At 45.0% G+C, this 13,234-nt stretch overlaps 1 protein-coding gene across 3 annotated transcripts in view; it reads left to right on the forward strand.

Moving 5' to 3' along the window:
* cntrl (centriolin) overlaps window positions 1-13,234 on the forward strand; it is a 108,986-nt gene that overhangs the window by 8,587 nt on the left and 87,165 nt on the right. The gene's annotated exons all lie outside the window — the stretch shown is intronic.

The raw sequence follows: 13,234 nt of genomic DNA on the forward strand, positions 1-13,234 counted from the left end.
ATCCCCATAAAATTTGTCAGTTTAAACTAGAGATATCTTTTTTTGCATTGGATGCGTCTCAATCCACCGCATCTGCGGTGAGCGGTAACAGAGCTAGAGTGGTGTTTGTCAGGCAATGAGTCATCCCGAAAATCTGTCTTCTCACAAAATCGTCTGAACGGTTTGGCCTACAAACTATTATGACCCCTTTATGGAAAGTTGAGACTCACTCAGTCACTACAAATATACATGCATCCTTCCTAACTCCGTTGCCGGAGAGGAACTGTTGGAACAGTTGCCGGAGAGGAGCTCAGGGATTTCACCATTAAGCCAATGGCGACTTTAAATCAGTTAAGAGTTTAATGATTGTGATAGGAGAAAACAAAGGCATTGTGTTTGTGCGTACGTACGTACGTGCATACATACATACATACAGTTGAGGTCAGAAGTTTACATACACTAAGTTGACTGTGCCTTTAAACAGCTTGGAAGATTCCAGAAAATGATGTTATGGCTTTACAAGCTTTTGAAAGGCTAATTGACATCATTTGAGTCAATTGGAGGTGTATCTGTGGATGTATTTCAAGGCCTACCTTCAAACTCAGTGCCTCTTTGCTTGACATCATGGGAAAATCAAAAGAAATCAGCCAAGACCTCAGAAAAAGAATTGTGGACCTCCACAAGTCTGGTTCATCCTTGGGAGCAATTTCTAAACGCCTGAAGGTACCACGTTCATCTGTACAAACAATAGTACGCAAGTATAAACACCATTGGACCACGTAGCCGTCATACCGATCAGGAAGGAGACGCGTTTTGTCTCCTAGAGATGAACGTACTTTGGTGCGAAAAAGGCAAATCAATCCCAGAATAACAGCAAAGGACCTTGTGAAGATGCTGGAAGAAACAGGTACAAAATGATCTATATCCACAATAAAACAAGTCCTATATCGATATAACCTGAAATGGTGCTCAGCAAGGAAGAAGCCACTGCTCTAAAACCGCAATAAAAAAGCCAGTCTACGGTTTGCAACTACACATGGGAACAAAGATTGTACTTTTTGGAGAAATGTCCTCTGGTCTGAAGAAACAAAAATAGAACTGCTTGGCCATAATGACCATTGTTATGTTTGGAGGAAAAAGGGGGATGCTTGCAAGCTGCGGAACACCTTCCCAACTGTGATGCACAGGGGTGGCAGCATCATGTTGTGGGGGTGCTTTGCTTTTGGAGGGACTGGTGCACTTCACAAAATAGATGGCTTCATCAGGAAAGAAAATGATAAGCATATATTAAAGCAACATCTCAAGACATCAGTCAGGAAGTTAAAGCTTGGTTGCAAATGGGTCTTCCAAATTAACAATGACCCCCCAAGCATACTTCCAAAGTTGTGGCAAAATGGCTTGAGGACAACAAAGTCAATGTATTGGAGTGGCCATCACAAAGCCCTGACCTCAATCCCATAGAAAATGTGCGGGCAGAACTGAAATGGCGTGTACGAGCAAGGAGGCCTACAAAGCCGTGCAATAGATTATGGTCATTGTTGTTAGATTAGCGCTGAAAACGTGATGTAGAACATTGGCCTGTTGGAAACTACAACTCCCTACTACATCGCACAGTCCGGGCATGATCTGATTTATCGTACAGGAAGTGCAGCGCAATGTGCACATTGAGCTCACAGAAAAAAAAAACAACGAAATGGAATTCAGATAATTGAACCGACGTTGGTCAGTTGTTTAAAAACTGAGAAATAACCGCCATTTTGGTTAATCGCTCAGCCCTAGTTGTTTGTAAAGACCTGACATTTCATCCTGTTTTGGTGGGATGGAGTTTTGGTCCAAAATGTGTTAATAGACACATTTTAGGCCAAACAAGTGGTAAATTAGGCCAAATAGGTTGTACATTTAGTTAATAGACCAAATAGAAAGAGTTTCAAACAGGTCTACCAATAACAGTTAGTTTTTCCCTCCCTGCTCAGACCACTCCAAAACAGTTCTAGCAAATGTCTTGCTTGAGAAATTGCTATTTGCTATGAAGCTACTATTTTTGTTTCTTTTTGACAATTTTAATTGAAGACAATTGCAGTCAGGTACTTAATTGTTACATAGTAATAATTTGATATTGAGATGCATTGGACCTTTTTAAGATGGTACTTTACTAATCCTTAAAGGGGAAATTTGATTGCACCAGCCAATACATTCTTGAGATGGCGCCGACAGAGATGGTCGCCTCGCTTTGCGTTCTTAGGAAACTATGCAATATTTAGTTTTTTAATATATTGTTTCTTACATTGTTACCCCAGGAAATCTTAAGTCTTATTACATACAGCCGGGAATAATTATTTGATATAAGAGCAACGTCAACTTACCAACATTACAACCAGGAATACGACTTTCCCGAAGCAGATCCTCTCTTCGGAATACCACCCAGGACAATGGATCTAATCCCAGCAGCTGACCGAAAACAACAACGACGCAGAAGGGGCAGAGCAGTCTTCTGGTCAGGCTTCGTAACCGGGCACATCGCTCACCGCTCCAGAGTATACTACTCACCAATGTCCAGTCTCTTGACAACAAGGTAGACAAAATTCAAATAAGGGTTGCCTTCCAGAGAGACATCAGAGATTGTAACATTCTGTTTCACAGAAACATGGCTCTCTCTGATATGTTTTCGGAATCGGTCCAGCCACCGGGCTTCTCCATGCAACAAGACTCCCTAAATTTTATCAGCATATCGATTGCGCAACCAGGGGTGGAAAGACCTTGGATCATTGTTACTTCCGCGACGCATATAAGGCCCTGCCCCGCCCCCCTTTCGGAAAAGCTGACCACGACTCCATTTTGTTGATCCCTGCCTACAGACAGAAACTAAAACAAGAGGCTCCCACGCTGAGGTCTGTCCAACGCTGGTCTGACCAAGCTGACTCCACACTCCAAGACTGCTTCCACCACGTGGACTGGGACATGTTTCGTATTGCGTCAGATAACAACATTGACGAATACGCTGATTCGGTGTGCGAGTTCATTAGAACGTGCGTTGAAGATGTCGTTCCCATAGCAACGATTAAAACATTCCCTAACCAGAAACCGTGGATTGATGGCAGCATTCGTGTGAAACTGAAAGCGCGAACCACTGCTTTTAATCAGGGCAAGGTGTCTGGTAACATGACCGAATACAAACAGTGCAGCTATTCCCTCCGCAAGGCTATCAAACAAGCTAAGCGCCAGTACAGAGACAAAGTAGAATCTCAATTCAACGGCTCAGACACAAGAGGCATGTGGCAGGGTCTACAGTCAATCACGGACTACAGGAAGAAATCCAGCCCAGTCACGGACCAGGATGTCTTGCTCCCAGGCAGACTAAATAACTTTTTTGCCCGCTTTGAGGACAATACAGTGCCACTGACACGGCCTGCAACGAAAACATGCGGTCTCTCCTTCACTGCAGCCGAGGTGAGTAAGACATTTAAACGTGTTAACCCTCGCAAGGCTGCAGGCCCAGACGGCATCCCCAGCCGCGCCCTCAGAGCATGCGCAGACCAGCTGGCCGGTGTGTTTACGGACATATTCAATCAATCCCTATACCAGTCTGCTGTTCCCACATGCTTCAAGAGGGCCACCATTGTTCCTGTTCCCAAGACAGCTAAGGTAACTGAGCTAAACGACTACCGCCCCGTAGCACTCACATCCGTCATCATGAAGTGCTTTGAGAGACTAGTCAAGGACCATATCACCTCCACCCTACCTGACACCCTAGACCCACTCCAATTTGCTTACCGCCCAAATAGGTCCACAGACGATGCACATATCCACTATCCACATCGATGGAACAGTAGTGGAGAGGGTAGCAAGTTAAGTTCCTCGGCATACACATCACAGACAAACTGAATTGGTCCACTCACACAGACAGCATCGTGAAGAAGGCGCAGCAGCGCCTCTTCAACCTTAGGAGGCTGAAGAAATTCGGCTTGTCACCAAAAGCACTCACAAACTTCTACAGATGCACAATCGAGAGCATCCTGGCGGGCTGTATCACCGCCTGGTATGGCAACTGCACCGCCCTCAACCGTAAGGCTCTCCAGAGGGTAGTGAGGTCTGCACAACGCATCACCGGGGGCAAACTACCTGCCCTCCAGGACACCTACACCACCCGATGTCACAGGAAGGCCATAAAGATCATCAAGGACATCAACCACCCGAGCCACTGCCTGTTCACCCCGCTATCATCCAGAAGGCGAGGTCAGTACAGGTGCATCAAAGCTGGGACCGAGAGACTGAAAAACAGCTTCTATCTCAAGGCCATCAGACTGTTAAACAGCCACCACTAACACTGAGTGGCTGCTGCCAACACACTGACACTGACTCAACTCCAGCCACTTTAATAATGGGAATTGATGGGAAATGATGTAAATATATCACTAGCCACTTTAAACAATGCTACCTTATATAATGTTACTTACCCTACATTATTCATCTCATATGCATACGTATATACTGTACTCTATATCATCGACTGTATCCTTATGTAATACATGTATCACTAGCCACTTTAAACTATGCCACTTTGTTTACATACTCATCTCATTTGTACATACTGTACTCGATACCATCTACTGTATCTTGCCTATGCTGCTCTGTACCATCACTCATTCATATATCCTTATGTACATATTCTTTATCCCCTTACACTGTGTACAAGACAGTAGTTTTGGAATTGTTAGTTAGATTACTTGTTATTACTGCATTGTCAGAACTAGAAGCACAAGCATTTCGCTACACTCGCATTAACATCTGCTAACCATGTGTATGTGACAAATAAAATTTGATTTGATTTGATTTGCAACGTGCCGACAGAGATGAACACCCTTCTGGGAAGAGGAATGGCGGGGGTGTATGCTTTATGATTAACAACTCATGATGTGATCATAACAACAGACAGAAACTCCAGTCCTTCTGCTCACCTGACCTAGAATTCATCAAATGCAGGCCATTCCACCTACCAAGAGAATTCTCATCAGATATAGTAACTGTTGTGTACACCCCCCCCCCCTACCCAACTCAAGTAAACACCAAGACGGCCCTCAAGGAACTTTACTGGACTCTATGTAAATTGGAAACTATATACCCGGAGGCTGCATTTATTGTAGCTGGGGATTTTAACAAAGCAAATTTGAGATCAATGTTACCTAAATTTTACAAGCATATTGATAGCACAACACGTAGGGCACCACTGCTGCTCTAACTTCCGCACTGCATACAAAGCCCTCCCCGCCCTCCCTTCAGCAAATCTGACCACGACGCCATCTTGCTCATCCCGGCTTATAGGCAGAAACTCAAACAGGATGTACCAGTGACGAGAACCATTCATTGCTGGTCTGACCAGTCGGAAGCCACACTCCAAGATTATTTTGATCACGCGGACTGGAATATGTTCCGGTCAGCCTCTCAGAACGACGTTGATCTATACGCTGACTCGGTGAGTGCGTTTATAAATAAGTGCATTGAAGATGTTGTACTCGCTGTGACTGTTGAAGTCAACCCTAACCAGAAACCGTGGCTGCATGGCGGCATTCGCGAAAAACTGAAACCTCGATCCACCGCATTTAACCATGGAAAGAGGTCTGGTAATATGGCTGAATATAAACAGTGTAGTTATTCCCTCCGCAAGGCAATCAAACAAGCAAAATGCCGGAACAGGGACAAGGTGGAATCACAATTCAACGGCTCAGACACGAGACGTATGTGGCAGGGTCTACAGGAAATCGTGGATTACAAAAACAGCCACGTTATGGATACAGACGTCGCGCTTCCAGACAAACTAAACACCTCCTTTGCCCACTTTGAGGATAATACAGTGCCACCGTCGCGGCTTGCTAACAAAGACTGCGCCCCACCCCTCTCCTTCTCAGTGGCTGACGTGAGTAAAACATTTAAACATGTTAACCCTCGCAAGGCTGCTGTCCCAGACGGCATCCCTAGCCGCGTCCTCAGAGCATGCGCAGACCAGCTGGCTGGTGTGTTTACAGACATATTTAACTTCTCTGAACCACCCATCACAGATCCGGTATAATTGTCATCAGCAACGCTGAATAGCATAGCGCCACAGTCAAATAATGTTTCTAGAAATATTAATTCATGAAATCACAAGTGCAATATTGCAAAACACAGCTTAGCCTTTTGTTAATCCAACTGTCGTCTCAGATTTTGAAATGATGCTTTACAGCGAAAGCAATACAAGCGTTTGTGTAAGTTTATCGATCGCTCGACAAAACAATAAGTACACTTAGCATCAGGTAACTTGGTCACGAAATTCAGAAAAGCAATCAAATTAATCGTTTACCTTTGATCTTCGGATGTTTTCACTCACGAGACTCCCAGTTAGACAACAAATGTTCCTTTTGTTCCATCAAGATATTTTTTATATCCAAATACCTCCGTTAGTTTGGTGCGTTATGCCCAGGAATCCACCGGAAAGAGCGGTCACGACAATGCAGACAAAAATTCCAAATTATATCCATAATGTCCACAGAAAAATGTCAAACGTTTTTTATAATCAATCCTCAGGGTGTTTTTCAAATATCTGTTCGATATTATATCAACCGGGACAGTTGGCTTTTCACTAGGACCGGGAGGAACAATGACCACCTTTCTCTGTTGCGCACAACTTACTCTGAGAGCCCCCACCTATCCACTTACGCAATGTTGTCGTTTACGCTCATTCTTCAAAATAAAAGCCTGAAACAATGTCTAAAGGCTGTTGACTCCTTAGGGAAGCCATAGAAAAAGGAATCTGGTTGATATCCCTTTAAATGGGCAGTAGGGATGCATAACAACAGAGATGTTTCAAAAACAGGGGCATTTTCTGATTGGATTTTCCTCAGGTTTTAGCCTGCAATATCCGTTCTGTTTAACTCACAGACAAAATGTTGACAGTTTTGGAAACTTTAGAGTGTTTTCTATCCTAATCTGTCAATTATATGCATATTCTAGCATCTGGTCCTGAGAAATAGGCCGTTTACATTGGGAACGTTATTTTTCCAAACATAAAAATAGTGCCCCCTAGCTTCAAGAGGTTTTAATCGCTCCCTATCCCAGTCTGTTGTCCCCGTATGCTTCAAGATGGCTACCATTGTTCCTGTTCCCAAGAAGGCAAAGATAACTGAATTGAATGACTACCGCCCCGTAGCACTCACTTCTGTCATCATGAAGTGCTTTGAGAGGCTAGTCAAGGATCATTTCACCGCCACCCTAGACCCACTTCAGTTTGCATACTGCCCCAACAGGTCCACAGATGACGTAATCACCATCGCACTGCACACTGCCCTATCCCATCTGGACAAAAGGAATACCTACGCTGTTCATTGACTACAGCTCAGCATTCAACACCATAGTACCCTCCAAGCCAGCTAACGGTCATCAGCTAACCTCAAGCTCGGAAAGCTCTCGCCAGTTTGTACAACGCGATTTAACCAGAGCATACCGGACCTATTTTTCTCTCCATATCCCCGGATTCCTATCGCAAGCTCTGAACCTTCTCACATTCGCAGCTAACGTCCCCTGAATGCTAGCTGTCTAGAGCACAACGGACTGTTGGCTTACGAGGCCCATCGAATCCATTCCGAAGCCACTAGCTAGCAGTCAGCTATCCTTTGCTAGCGGTCATCAGCTACCTTTATCCTGGCTAACTCTCGCCAGTCTGTACAGCGCCAGTCAAACCAGAGCTAGACGGACTTCTTCTCCATATCTCCGGATTCCTACCGCAAGCTCTGAACCTTTTTTATTTAAATGTTTTATTTATTTTTAAACATTTTTATTATGATGATTTTTTTCCCCCACCTGCAATTATAGCAGCTAACAACCCCTGAACGCACAGCCGCTAATCCGCGGCCTTCTAGCTATCTATTGGACTGCTGGCTTAAGAGGCCCTTTGGACATATTTCCTTGGCCACTATACATATTTTGCCAATTGGCCTGGTTTACCACACGGAGTCCTGCTGATCCGTCCGCTGATGTAACTGCACGAGGGGGCCACAACAGACTTTCCTCCATCGCGTCATCCCTCTAAGGCCTTTCTGTTAGCCTGCTAGCCCCGTGCCGCTAGCTGCCTGAAGCCACGCACTGGACTTGTATGAACACCCGGCTACGCATGCCTTTCCCTAACATCACCTTGCCGTGTCGATTGCTGTTCTGGTTTGTAACTATTGTTTTATTTCACTGTAGAGCCTCTAGCACTGCTCAACACGCCTCGGCTAACAATTTAGTTCCACCTCCCACACACGCAGTGACATCACCTGGTTTAAATGCTATTTCTAGAGACACTATCTCTTTCATTATCACTATAGGCACAGGTTTACCCCCACTGTATTCACATCCTACTATACCTTTGTCTGTACATTATGCCTGGAATATATTCTACTGTACCCAGAAATCTGCTCCTTTTACTCTCTGTTCTGAACGCACTAGGTGTCCAGTTCTGTTAGCCTTTATCCGTACCCTTATCCTACTCCTCCTCCGTTCCTCTGGTGATGTTTTCCGACAAGATAGAACTGCCAAAGTGGGCGGTGTTGCACTTTACTGCAGATAACCTGCAGAGTTCTTACTATCCAGGTCTGTACCCAAACAATTTGAGCTTCTACTTCTAAAAATTGACCTCTCCAGAAACAAGTCTCTCACTGTTGCCGCTTGCTATAGACCACCCTCTGCCCCCAGCTGTGCCCTCGACACCATATGTGATTTGATTGCCCCCCATCTATCTTCTGAGCTCGTGCTGCTAGGTGACCTAAACTGGGACATGATTAACACACCGGCCATCCTACAATCTAAGCTTGATGCCCTCAATCTCACACAAATTATCAATGAACCTACCAGATATAACCCCAAATCCGTAAACACGGGCACCCTCATAGATATCATCCTAACTAACTCTCCAAATACACCTCTGGTGTTTTCAACCAAGATCTCAGCGATCACTGCCTCATTGCCTGCATCCGTAATGGGTCTGCGAGCAAACGACCACCCCTCATCACTGTCAAACGCTCCATAAAACACTTCTGCGAGCGGGCCTTCCTAATCGACCTGGCCGGGGTATCCTGGAATGACATTGACCTCATCCCGACAGTAGAAGATGCCTGGTTGTTCTTTAAAAGTGCCTTCCTCACCATCTTAAATAGGCATGCCCCATTAAAAAAATTTAGTACCAGGAATAGATATAGCCCTTGGTTCACTCCAGACCTGTCTGCCCTTGACCAGCACAAAAACATCCTGTGCCGTTCTGCATTAGCATCGAATAGCCCCCATGATATGCAACTTTTCAGGGAAGTTAGGAACCAATATACACAGGCAGTTAGAAAAGCTAAGGCTAGGTTTTTTAAACAGAAATTTGCATCCTGCAGTACAAACTCAAAAAAGTTCTGGGACACTAAAGTCCATGGAGAATAAGAGCACCTCCTCCCAGCTGCCCACTGCTCTGAGGCTAGGAAACACTGTTACAACTGACAAATCCACTAGAATTTAGAATTTCAATAAGCATTTTTCTACGGCTGGCCATGCTTTCCACCTAGCTACCCCTACCCCGGTCAACTCCCCGGCACCCTCCACAGCAACCCGCCCAAGCCCCCACCATTTCTCCATCACCTATATCCAGATAGATGATGTTCTGAAAGAGCTGCAAAATCTGGACCCCTACAAATCAGCCGGGCTAGACAATCTGGACCCTCTCTATCTAAAAAATTATCTGCCGAAATTGTTGCAACCCCTATTACTAGCCTGTTCAACCTCTCTTTCGTATCGTCTGAGATTCCCAAAGATTGGAAAGCTGCCGCGGTCATTCCCCTCTTCAAAGGGGGAGACACTCTAGACCCAAACTGCTACAGACCTATATCTATCCTACCCTGCATCTCTAAGGTCTTTGAAAGCCAAGTTAATGAACAGATTACTGACCATTTTGAATCACATCGTACCTTCTCCGCTATGCAATCTGGTTTCCGAGCTGGTCATGGGTGCACCTCAGCCACACTCAAGGTCCTAAACGATATCATAACCGCCATCGATAAGAGACATCACTGTGCAGCTGTATTCATCGACCTGGCCAAGGCTTTCGACTCTGTCAATCACCACATTCTAATTGGCAGACTCCACAGCCTTGGTTTCTCAAATGATTGCCTCGCTTGATTCACCACCTACTTCTCTGATAGAGCTCAGTGTGTCAAATCGGAGGGCCTGTTGTCCGGACCTCTGGCAGTCTCTATGGGGGTGCCACAGGGTTCAATTCTCGGGCCGACTCTCTTCTCTGTATACAGTGGGGCAAAAAAGTATTTAGTCAGCCACCAATTGTGCAAGTTCTCCCACTTAAAAAGATGAGAGGCCTGTAATTTTCATCATAGGTACACTTCAACTATGACAGACAAAATGAGAAGAAAATCCAGAAAATCACATTGTAGGATTTTTTATGAATTTATTTGCAAATTATGGTGGAAAATAAGTATTTGGTCACCTAAAAACAAGCAAGATTTCTGGCTCTCACAGACCTGTAACTTCTTCTTTAAGAGGCTCCTCTGTCCTCCACTCGTTACCTGTATTAATGGCACCTGTTTGAACTTGTTATCAGTATAAAAGACCCACTGTACATCAATGATGTCTCTCTTGCTGCTGGTGATTCTGTGATCCACCTCTATGCAGACGACACCATTCTGTATACTTCTGGCCCTTCTTTGGACACTGTGTTAACTAACCTCCAGACGAGCTTAAATTCCATACAACTCTCCTTCCGTGGCCTCCAACTACTCTTAAACGCAAATAAAACTAAATGCATGCTATTCAGCCAATCATTGCCCGCACCTGCCCGCCCATCCAGCATCACCACTCTGGACGGCTCTGACTTAGAATACGTGGATAACTACAAATACCTAGGTGTCTGGCTAGACTGTAAACTCTCCTTCCAGAGTCGCATTAAGCATCTCCAATCAAAAATTAAATCTAGAATCGGCTTCCTATTTCGCAACAAAGCTTCCTTCACTCATGCTGCCAAACATACCCTCGTAAAACTGACCATCCTACCGATCCTTGACTTCGGCGATGTCATCTATAAAATAGCCTCCAACACTATACTCAGCAAACTGGATGTAGTCTATCACAGTGCCATCCGTTTTGCCACCAAAGCCCCATACACTACTCACCACTGCGACCTGTACGCTCTCGTTGGCTGGCCCTCGCTTCATACTCGTCGCCAAACCCACTGGCTACAGATTATCTACAAGTCTCTGCTAGGTAAAGCCCTGCCTTATCTCAGCTTGCTGGTCACCATAGCAGCACCCACTCGTAGCATGCGCTCCAGCAGGTATATCTCACTGGTCACCCCCAAAGCCAATTCCTCCTTTGGTCGCCTTTCCTTCCAGTTCTCTGCTGCTACTGACTGGAACGAACTGCAAAAATCACTGAAGCTGGAGATTCCCATCTCCCTCACTTGCTTTAAGAACCAGCTGTCAGAGCAGCTCACAGATCACTGCACCTGTTCATAGCCCATCTTTATACAGCCCATCTATCTACCTCATCCCCATACTGTATTTATTTATTTTGCTCCTTTTGCACCACAGTATCTCTACTTGCACATCCATCTTTTGCACGTCTACCATTCCAGTGTTTAATTGCCATATTGTAATTACTTCGCCACCATGGCCTATTTATTGCCTTAACTCCCTTATTTGACCTAATTTGCACTAACTGTATATAGACATTGTTTTCTTTTTTTCTACTGTATTATTGACTATGTTTTGTTCATTCCATGTGTAACTCTGTGTTGTTGTATGTGTCGAACTGCTATGCTTTATCTTGGCCAGGTCGCAGTTGTAAATGAGAACTTGTTCTCAACTTGCTTACCTGGTTAAATAAAGGTGAAATAAAATCAATAAAAAATATTTTTTTAAAAGCTCATCATCAAGCTGGAGGCCCTGGGTCTCAGTCCCTCCCTGTGCAACTGGGTCCTAGACTTTCTGATGGGCCAACCCCAGGTGGTGAATTTTGGAAACATCTCCAGTTTGCTGTCCCTCAATCTCCAGTTTGCTGACCCCACAAGGGTGTGTGCTCAGCCTTCTCCTGTACTCTCTGTTCACCCACTACTGCATGGCCATGCACGCCTCCAACTCAATCATCAAGTTTGCAGATGACACAACAGTAGTGGGCTTGATCACCAACAAAAACAAGACAGCCTACAGGGAGGAGGTGAGGGCACTCGGAGTGTGGTGTCAGGAAAATAACCTCACTCAACGTCAACGAAAACAAAGGAGATGATCTTGGACTTCAGGAAACAGCAGAGGGAGCACCCCTCCATCCCCCCCATCCACACCTGAGGGTCAGCAGTTGAGAAGGTGGAAGTTCCTGGGCGTACACATAGCAGACAAATTGGAATGGTCCACCCACACAGACAGCGTGGTGAATCAAATCAAATTTTATTTGTCACATACACATGGTTAGCAGATGTTAATGCGAGTGTAGCGAAATGCTTGTGTAGCGAAATGCTTGTAAAAGTGAAGAAGACGCAACAGAGCCTCCTCAACATCAGGAGGCTGAAGAAATTTGGCTTGTCACCCAAAACCCTGACAAACTTTTACCGATGCACAATCGAGAGCATCCTGTCGGGCTGTATCACAGCCTGGTAAGGCAACTGCACCGCACTCAACCGCAAGGCTCTCCAGAGTGTAGTGCGGTCTGCCCAATGCATCACCAGGGGCAAAATACCTGCCCTCCATGACACCGACAGCACCCGATGTCACAGGAAGGCCAAAAAGCTCATCAAAGACAACAGCCACCCAAGCCCCTGCCTGTTCACACCTCTATCATCCAGAAGGTGAGGTCAGTACAGGTGCATCAACGCTGGGACCGAGAGATAGAAGCTGTTTCTCAATCTCAAGGCCATCAGACTGCTAAACAGCAATCACTAACTCAGAGGCTGCTGCCTTCATTGAGACCCAATCACTGGACACTTTAATAAATGGATCACTAGTCACTTTAAATAATGCCATTTTAATATTGTTTACATATCTTACATTACTCATATCACATGTATATACTGTATTTTATACCATCTACTGCACCTTGCCTATGCCGCTCGGCTAACGCTCTTCCATATACTTCAATGTACATATTCTCATTCACCACTTTAGATTTGTGTGTATTAGGTAGTTGTTGGGGGAATTGTTATATATTACTGCACTGTTGGAACTAGAAGAACAAGCATTTCACTACTCGCATCTGCTAACCATGTGTA

Source organism: Oncorhynchus mykiss, chromosome 6 (assembly GCF_013265735.2).
Source record: "Oncorhynchus mykiss isolate Arlee chromosome 6, USDA_OmykA_1.1, whole genome shotgun sequence".
NCBI classification, from domain to species: Eukaryota; Metazoa; Chordata; class Actinopteri; order Salmoniformes; family Salmonidae; genus Oncorhynchus; species Oncorhynchus mykiss.